Here is a 9,828-nt window from a genome sequence, read left to right on the forward strand (position 1 = left end):
GTCTCAAACTCCTGGGCTAAAGCAATCCTCCTGCCTCAGCCTCCCAAAGTGCTGGGATTACAGGTGTGAGCCATGCACCCAGCCCAGATAAGCCTCTTAACACTTGTGAAACTCTGGTAACTCCAGCCACCCTTCACAGTTAAATATATCCCATCTTATATGCATATGCCCTGTATTTTCCTAGGAAGTTCAGTGTGACTGAGTTCTCTTAACCTCTTCCTTTGCCCTTATTACTTTGGAAAAAAATAGCTTTTGGTATACACATTTTCAGATTGGACATGCTTTTTCAAGAACACGTCCCTCAGTAGTCATGTGCCCTGAGTAGGGCAACTTGGGTGGCCTTCCCGACCCTGTATTTGGGTGGGATTCAGGCTTCTGAACATTATTAAATTCAACCTCAAAATTTCTGCCTTTAGTAGAATCCCAAGGGTCCACGAAGTGCTAACTGAATGGCCTCCTTTGGAGTGCAGTTACTATGGGGAGACATGCACTGAGTGAGGCCTCTTGTGGCCCTTCTAGGGAGAGCCTGTACCTTGGTATATTTTATTTTTATTTTTATTTTTTTGAGATAGAGTCTCATTCTCTCTCCCAGGCTGGAGTGCAATGGTGTGATCTCAGCTCACTTTAACCTTCGCCTCCCCGGTTCAAGCTATTCTCCTGCCTCACCCTCCCGAGTAGCTGGGATTACAGGCGTGCACCACCATGCCCGGCTAATTTTTGTATTTTTAGTGGAGACAGGGTTTTGCCATACTGCTCAGGCTGGTCTCGAACCCCTGACCTCAGGTGATCTGGCCTCCCAAAGTGCTGGGATTACAGGCGTGAGCCACCACGCCAGCCCCTTGGTATATTTTGAAGTTAGCATTTCAAATCTGTGAAAAAAACAGATTAGTCAGTAAAGTTGGCTATCCCCTTGTTTTAGTCTTTTCCTGCTACTATAACAAAATACCACAGACCAGGTAATTTACAAATAACACATTTATTTCTCATAGTTTTAGGAGCTGGGAAGTTCATGATTGAGGCGCCAGCAGGGTCAGTATCTGGTAAGGACTGCTCTGTGCGTCCAAGATGGCACCTTGTTGCTGCATCCTTCAAGAGACTAACACTGTTCTCACATGGCAGAAGAGATGGAAGAACTAGGCAGCCCTCTGAGCCTCTTTATAGTGCCATTAATCCTATCTGTGAGGGCTAAGCCCGCATGGCCTAATCACTTCCCAAAGGCCCCACCTCTTAATAGCTTGGGGTTTGAGTTCCAACATAGGAATTTTGGAGGGACACATGCATTCAAATCATATCACCACCTGAGGAAAAAAATACTTAAATCATCATGTGAAAAAAAAGTCCAGGTATAGGAAAGATGTAAATGTTAAAAACAAAAAAACCCAAAAACTCTAGGCTGAGCACAGTGGCTTGGCCGGGCACAGTGGCTCATGCCTGTAATCCTAGTACTTTCAAAGGCCAAGGTGGGCAGATCACCTGAGGTCAGGAGTTCGAGACTAGCCTGGCCAATATGGTCTCTACTAAAAATACAAAAATTAGCCAGGTGTGGTGGTGCATGCCTGTGACCCCAGCTACTCGGGAGGCTGAAGCAGGAGAATCACTTGAACCTGGGAGGCAGAGGCTGCAGTGAGCTGATCGTGCCACCACACTCCAGCCTAAGCAACAGAGCAAGAGTCCATCTCAAAAAATATATATATATATAAAACTATATATAACTATATATAAACATATATAACTATATATAAATATATATAACTATATAACTATATATAAAACTATATATAACTATAAAACTATATAACTCTATATAAAACTATATATATATATATAAAACATAACCCATTTTTTGGTAAAAATCCCTTTGTTCCCCAGAACCCCAAATTATCTAGAGATTTAGTCCATCTGCACATATAGTGCACAGAAAAAAAAAATTGTAAATGTATAAATCAAACCGATAATAGTGATTTTCCTAAAGAGGCAACTTCCAACGTTTAGGGTATGGAATTTCTGTTACTGTGTTGTTTATCTGCTATGAACATCTAGAAAATGAATCCTGGCTAATTTAGGAGGAAGGAAATACGTACTGGAAAAATACTAGTGCCTCAAAAAATCAGCAAGAACTGGAAGATCAGACTCACAGAATCTGTAGGCAGGAACCAGAGCAGCTCTGCAAGCTTTTGCTGTCTAAGGCTATGATGAACCATCTTTACTCCCTCAAGAGTTAACAGCCAGGGCGAGTTTTCTCAACTGGCCCAGCACAGGTCCCAGACCCATCTTCTAGCTTTACTGGTTCAGAACTGGAAGGATCTATCCCCTTCAGATTCCATGATGGGAGGCAGGCACCTAAATTTGCCTGCTCACTGAAAATTATATTCCTTGGAGGAGATGTAACTCCCGAAAAGTAATCAAAGAGAAGTGAGAAAAGGGACCTAAATTCAGGACAGGTGCCAGGTGACACACGGCCGTTACAGTTCATCTCGTGGGCTGCTTGACCTCCACAGCCACCCTTCTGGCACTACTGGGAGGCAAGGTCGTGAAAGAAGATTGACAGATTGGGGCCTGATACAGAGAGGCCACAACTTGGTCTCTGGGAAGGACATTTCTAAATCTCTGGAGTATTTTTCAACCTATGAAGAATGCCTTGGCTTCTATTGCCTTTCTCTTTCCTTCCTCCCTTATTTTCTCAGCATGGCTTCCCCATGAATCAAAGACACTCAAGCATCTAGGTAAAGGCTAAATCAGAGCCTTTCTATGTGTGGAAGCAGGAGTTTAAGAGGCAAATGTCAGGCTCAATGTGAAGCCACTGGCTCTGAAAATAAGGGGAACTGCTCCAGGTTCTAAGCTGGGACCACAGAGAAACACAGTGGTTAGTCTAAGACATTGTATTGAGCAGGATTTGCTTACAATTGTTAAAAATTATTAGATACTGGCAAAGGAGTATATGTAACATCCTCATATATTTTGATGCGGCCGGGTGTGGTGGCTCATGCCTGTGATCCCAGCACTTTGGGAGGCCGAGGCGGGCAGATAATCTGAGGTCAGGAGTTCGAGAGCAGCCTGGCCAACATGGCCAAACCCCATCTCTACTAAAATACAAAAATTAGCTGAGCATGGTAGCAGGTGCCTGTAATCCCAGCTACTCAGGAGGATGAGGCAGAAAGAATTAATTGAACTCAGGAGGCGGAGGTTGCAGTGAGCTGACATTGCACCGCTGCACTCCAGACTGGGCAAGACGCTGTCTTTAAAAAAAAAAAAAAAAAATTGATGCATAAGAACAATTTTTTTTTTTTTCTGGAGACAAAGTCTCACTGTCACCCAGGCTGGAGTGCAATGGTGCCATCTCTGCTCACTGCAACCTCCATCTCCCAAGGTCAAGTGATTCTCCTGCCTCAGCCTCGTGAGTAGCTGGGATTACAGGCATGCACCACCACGCCTGGCTAACTTTTGTATTTTTAGTAGAGATGGGGTTTTGCCATGTTGGTCAGGCTAGTCTCAAACTCCTGACCTCAGGTGATCCATCTGCCTTGGCCTCCCAAAGTGCTAAGATTACAGACGTGAGCCACCAGGCCCGGCCAAGAACAATTTTTAAAATGTGAATTTATCATGCAATTTGTGGGCCAGAACACTGCCATGGTTTTTAAGGCCCTGTGTGATTCTCCCAGATGCCAGTTCCTGCACCTCCCTCCCTTTCTCCCATCCCTAAGTTACTACTGTGTTGATCATTCTCTTTTTTTTCTTTTTTTCTTTTTCTTTTTCTTTTTTATTTGAAACGGAGTCTTGCTTTGTCGTCCAGACTGGAGTGCAGTGGCGGGATCTCGGTTCACTGCAACCTCCGCCTCTTGGGTTCAATCGATTCTCCTGCCTCAGCCTCCCAAGTAGCTGAGATTACAGGCACACGCCACCTCACCCAGCTAATTTTTGTATTTTTAGTAGAGACGGGGTTTCACCATGTTGGCCAGGCTGGTCTTGAACTCTTGACCTCGTGATCTGCCCGCCTCGGCCTCCCAAAGTGCTGAGATTACAGGTGTGAGCCACTGTGCCCAGCCCATTCCCTCTCTCTTTTTTTTTTTTTTTTTAAGAAAAGTATTTCCAAATATTCCTGTAGCTCTAAACAATATATACTTTGGTTTGGCATATCTTTGTGCTTTATAAAAATGATATTATTTAACCAGGCATGGTATGGCATGTGCCTGTAGTCCTAGCTACTTGGGAGGCTGAAGTGGGAGGACTGACTGAGCCCAGGAGGTTGAGGTGAGTTTTATAAAGGTATGTTTAAATTTGCAAGTGTGGTCAGGCATAGTGAGTCACACCTGTAATCTCAGCACTTTGGCAGGCCAAGGTGGTAGGATTGCTTGAGCTCAGAAGTACAAGACCAGCCTGGGTAAAATAGTGAGACCCTGTCTCTACAGAAAATTTTAAAAATTTGCCAACCAGACGTGGTGGCTCACACCTATAATCCCAGGACTTTGGGAGGCTGAGGCGGGTGGATCACTTGAGGTCAGGAGTTTGAGACCAGCATCGCCAACATGGTGAAACCCCGTGTCTACTAAAAATACAAAAATTAGCTGGCCATCTATTCTTCATTATGAAAAACTTTATAAAAACCTGAAAGAAATGTTGCATACTTGTATTTTCTGTTCTCCATTTCCGAGCAAGATAATAAAGAGAGGCTCTAAAATATTTGTAAATAAAAACTCAATGGGATTAAAAATGAAACACAGAAAACCAAATCTACATACAGCTGTGCCAGAGAGCATTTGTGGCTTTTTGTTTGTTTGTTTGTTTTTGAGACGGAATCTCTCTCTGTCACCCAGGCTGGAGTGCAGTGGCATGATCTCGGCTCACTGCAACTTCCACCTCCCAGGTTCAAGCAATTTTCCCACCTCAGCCTCTCCAGTAGCTGGGATTACAGGCACCCACCATCATGCCTGGCTAAACTTTTTTGTATTTTTGTAGAGATGGGGGTCTCACCATCTTGGCAAGGCTGGTCTCGAACTCAAGGCCTCAGGTGATCCACCTGCCTCGGCCTTTCAAAGTGCTGGGATTAGAGACATAAGCCACCAAGCTCAGATGCATGACTGGTTTTTGCTTTTTTGGGGCGTGCTGGGGACGGAGTCTCCCTCTGTCACCCAGACTGGAGTGCAGTGGCACTGTCTCAGCTCACTGCAACCTCAGCCTCCCGGGTTGAAGTGATTCTCCTGTCTCAGCCTCCTGAGTAGCTGGGACCATAGGTGTGTGCCACCACACCCAGCTAATTTTTTGTATTCTTAGTAGAGACGGGGTTTCACCATGTTAGCCAGGATGGTCTCAATCTCCTGACCTTGTGATCCGTCTGCCTCAGCCTCCTGAAGTCCTGGGATTACAGGTGTGAGCCACCACGCCCAGCCTGCATGAGTGGTTTTTATCTGATGTTTTGGATCTATTTCACATGAAACAAAAACAGGTGCTATAGTAAAGCCAAACCAGGAAAACCCCAATAGATTATTTTTAGCATGCCTCTTAATTTTTCTATCCCCAGCTTCTCATTTTCTGTGATGAATCTTGGACATGTAACCTCTTGAGGGGATGCCAGTGATGGATGGGCCATGGGTGAAGTGTCAGCAAATGTGAAAAAGCAAATCCAGCTATAACTATATAGACAGTTCATTGGCAATGTTCAGCCACATAACCATAGATAAATCCAACGACTGAAGAAAAAGTAATAATTCTCTGAAACATTTGTTCAACTAGCTTTTGTCCCTTGTAATCGATTCATATGGGCAGCAAGCTCATATGCTCCAACATGACTGGCCATGGAGGCAGGCGGTGGGCAGCATGGTTAGGGTGGCTGCAACTCAGATCTGGGTCTGGGTCTGGGCCTTATACCACCACACTTGGCTTTTTTTTTTTTTTTTTTTTGAGTGGGGTTTTGCTCTTTTTGCCCAGGCTAGAGTGCAAGGGTGCCATCTCGGCTCAATGCAACCTCCGCCTCCTGGGTTCAAGTCATTCTCCTGCCTCAGCCTCCCGAGTAGCTGGGAGCCATGGCATGGCCACCATACCTGGCCTAATTTTTGTAATTTTAGTAGAGACAGGGTTTCACCATGTTGGCGAGGCTGGTCTCAAACTCCTGGCCTCAAGTGATCCGCCTGCATGGGCCTCCCAAAATGCTGGGATTACAGGTGTCAGCCACTGTGCCAGGCCCTGTATTGTCTTTTAAATAACATCTCCAAAGTGGCGATAGAGAAGAAATACCAACTTGTGAGTATATGTTTAGCTGATGTATACTCCAAGAATTAGGATAAAAATTAAAACATTTTCTAAAAATCAAAAGTTGAAATAATTTACAAACTGATTTTCACTAATACTCAAGTAAAAGATGTATTTTAGGAAAAAGGAAACCATGAGCCTAGAAAGGCCTGATATGCAGGAATGAATGGTAAGCAGAGAAAACAGTAAATGGATGGCTAAATCTAAACACACATTGGTTATATATATAAAAAAATACATATAATGACATCGGGTCAGGCATGTAATGGGCCTGTAATCCCAGCACTTTGAGAGGCTGAGGCGGGAGGATCCCTTGAGGTCAGGAGTTCAAGACCAGCCTGACCAACATGGTGAAAACCTGTCTTTACTAAAAATACAAAAAAAATTAGCCAAGCGTGGAGGCGCATGCCTGTAATCTCCGCTACTCAGGAGGCTGAGGCAAGGATCACTTGAACTTGGGAGGCAGAGGCTGCAGTGAGCCAAGACTGTGCCACTGCACTCCAGCCTGGGCAATAGAGTGAGACTCTGTCTTGAGAAAATAAATAAACAAATAAATAAAGCAATATGTATGATGATATCTAACTTCTGAGGCAAAAGATTCTCCCCCAAGAGTTTTTTTTCCTTTTTTTAGAGATGGGGTTCTGCTCTGTTGACCAAACCTGAGTGCAGTGGCGTGATCACACCTCACTGCAGCCTTGAACTCTGGGGCTCAGATGAGGGGGTGAACTTTTGAAATATTGTAAGAGTCCTATATTTTCAGAGAAGGGTAAAGATACTGATTACCTTCAGATAAAACCACCTTTCCAAAACTATGACTGTAAGAAAAATCTGATATAGTTGATTCCATCTTGCTTCTAACATCCAAGCTGTCCTTGGTCATTCCAAGCCAACTTTGGGAGAAATTTAGTTTATAGTTTAACCTTAAAGCAATAATAATAGTAGCCCCTCCCAGAACTAAACTGCCTTTGTAAAACTAATGAAAGCCTACAAGGTTAGAATAATGAGAGGACTCTGGATTCTGCTAAGCTATAGACATAATTAGCTGGGTGCGGTGGCTCATGCCTGTAATCCCAGCACTTTGGGAGGCCGAGGTGGGCAGATCACGAGGTCAGGAGTTCGAGACTAGCCTGGCCAACATAGTGAAACCCCGTCTCTACTAAAAATACAAAAAATTAGCTGGGCATGGTGGTGGGCACCTGTAATCCCAGCTACTCGGGAGGCTGAGGCAGGATAATCGCTTGAACCCAGGAGGTGGAGGTTGCAGTGAGCCAAGATTGTGCTACTGCACTCCAGCCCAGGCAATAGTGCAAGACGCTGTCTCAAAAAATAAATAAATAAATAAATAAATAAAAATAATAAACTCCCTTCTTTCCCAGTCTATCTGCATCTTGTTATTGGACTGTGAGAACAGCCGGACTCCATTCTTCCTGGAACACTAGAGCAGAGCAGGTCCCTCAGGCCCTTGCTTTCTGTCCTAGACCCTCAAGAAGACCTCAGGCAAGATGTAGACTGAGAAGCAGATGGATCAGGTGGATACAGCAGGGAGGAGGCCATCTGTAAACCAGGAGGTAGGCCCACACCAGACACTGAACTATCAACACCATGATCCTGGACTTCCAGACTCCAGAACTGTGAGAGAGAATTTCTGTTGTTTAAGTCAGCCACTATATGGTATTGTGTTGTGGCAGCAGAGCTGACTTAAGACCCCTTTCCCCACGGTCTGGATCCCCACATACCCTTCTTGGTGCAGATGACATGGCAGCACTTGGGAGGCATGCCAGCCAGAGGGTGCTGCCCTTGGGCTGTCTCCACTTCACCTAGGGGGTCAAGGATCTGAGGATCTGCCCAGGAAAGGGAGAAAGGGTAAGAATGAGAACCAGTCAGCCCAGGGTTCTAAACTGAGATATCTGAGCCACCCTTCTACACTCATCAACAGCCCTTTACTCTCACTGACCCTAAATACCAACTCCTCTTTTGCCTAAGAGACCTGAGGGAGGGGCGCTTACCCTCACAATCTGCAGTCTAAGCTCTGTGTTCCCTGGGATAGGCTCATCAGTCTGTAGGGTGGGAGAGGCCTTTTATAGGATAGAAGCTGGAATAAATGGCTGGATTGGGGTTTCAGAAGGGTCATCTCCAACCTCAGTAGGATGTAAAACTGTGGTCCACAGGACCTCATATCCCAGTCTTTGTTGTTGTTTAAAGACTCAATATGTTAATGAGTTGAATTACAAAGCTAATACACTTGTAGTAATTTAACAATAGAGAAATGTCTAAAGTTGGCCAGGTGCAGTGGCTCATGCCTGTAATCCCAGCACTTTGGGAGGCCAAGGCAAGTGGATCACCTGAGGTCAGGAGTTCGAGACCAGCCTGGACAACATGGTGAAACCCCTCTCTACTAAAAATACAAAAATTAGCTGGGTGAGGGGGCTCATGCCTATAATCCCAGCTACTCAGGAGGCTGAGGCAGGAGAATTGCTTGAACCCAGGAGGAGGAGGTTGCAGTGAGCCGAGATCGCGCCATTGCACTCCAGCCTGGGCAACAGAGCAAGACTCTGTCTCAAAAATAATAATAATAATAATAGCAGAACTAAAAAGTTATTGTGCCTCCCATATTGCCCCTTGAGAAACAAGCTGTCAGGAATGTCTCCCAGCTGGAAGGGGTGTTGGATGCTGATAGCTCACAGCCAAGTTCCTCTCCACAAATTGCCTTCAGCAGGCAAGAGTTGGCTCTCACAAGGTGTTGCCTCCTTGGCAAAACCAGTCTGCGTTCAATGGCTGGTCATTCACGGGTACAATGGCCTGGCCCTCTGACCTTCATTTGGTATGACTCGGAAGGACCATTCCTCCTCTGGTGCTTATTGTGGACTTGTCTGAGGCCTCTGCTGTGGGACAAGTGGGGCACTTGTTTGGTGTGCAGAATTTAAGGGGGCACTCCAAAACTCAATATTTTGAAAAGTCAGAGTTAATGCCAAAAAGAGGCCATGATGAAAAAAATAAGATAAAAGTTTAAAATAAAGATAGGACCTGTCTGCATTTCATTTTCCTCTGCCTTTCCCTGATCAGCTTTTGATCCATTTTGATTAATTGGATTGGTGAGCTGAACTCAGTGTGCAAATTTGGATTGCAATTAATATAAGCTAACACGTGGCTTTGAATATGCTAGGTATTTTGTCTTTATCACTTATAAAATGTACAGTGAGTTAGTTTCAAAGTTGTGTACTCTTTTTAGATAATAACATAAAGTAATAAAAAAAAAAGCCTAGGATGAGAATTATAGTTCATAAATTGTTCCTGTGGTTGTTTATTGATCAACAATTATTTATTGAGCATGTACAGTGTGCCAAGCACTAATCTAGACACTTGGAAACAAAACAGAGTAGGCTGCTTGCCTTCAAGAAGCTTATGTTCAAAGAATTGATTAGGCATTCCCTTAAGATATTAATGAACTGGAGAGAAGTTCACTATATTCCCATTTTCCTTTCTTTTCTAGCTAATTGTCTTTTGTTTCCTAGCTCCAGAAAGTTTAGTGTATCCTGGTGCTTAAAGACAAATTAAGGCCAGGCACAGTGGCTCATCCCTGTAATC

General features: G+C 44.4%; 1 pseudogene; it reads right to left on the reverse strand.

Moving 5' to 3' along the window:
* Window positions 1-855: 855 nt before the first annotated feature.
* On the reverse strand, window positions 856-5,876 carry LOC116275272 (annotated as a pseudogene).
* Window positions 5,877-9,828: the final 3,952 nt, after the last annotated feature.

The sequence above is a fragment of the Papio anubis genome, chromosome 1, assembly GCF_008728515.1.
Source record: "Papio anubis isolate 15944 chromosome 1, Panubis1.0, whole genome shotgun sequence".
In the NCBI taxonomy this organism is placed as follows: domain Eukaryota; kingdom Metazoa; phylum Chordata; class Mammalia; order Primates; family Cercopithecidae; genus Papio; species Papio anubis.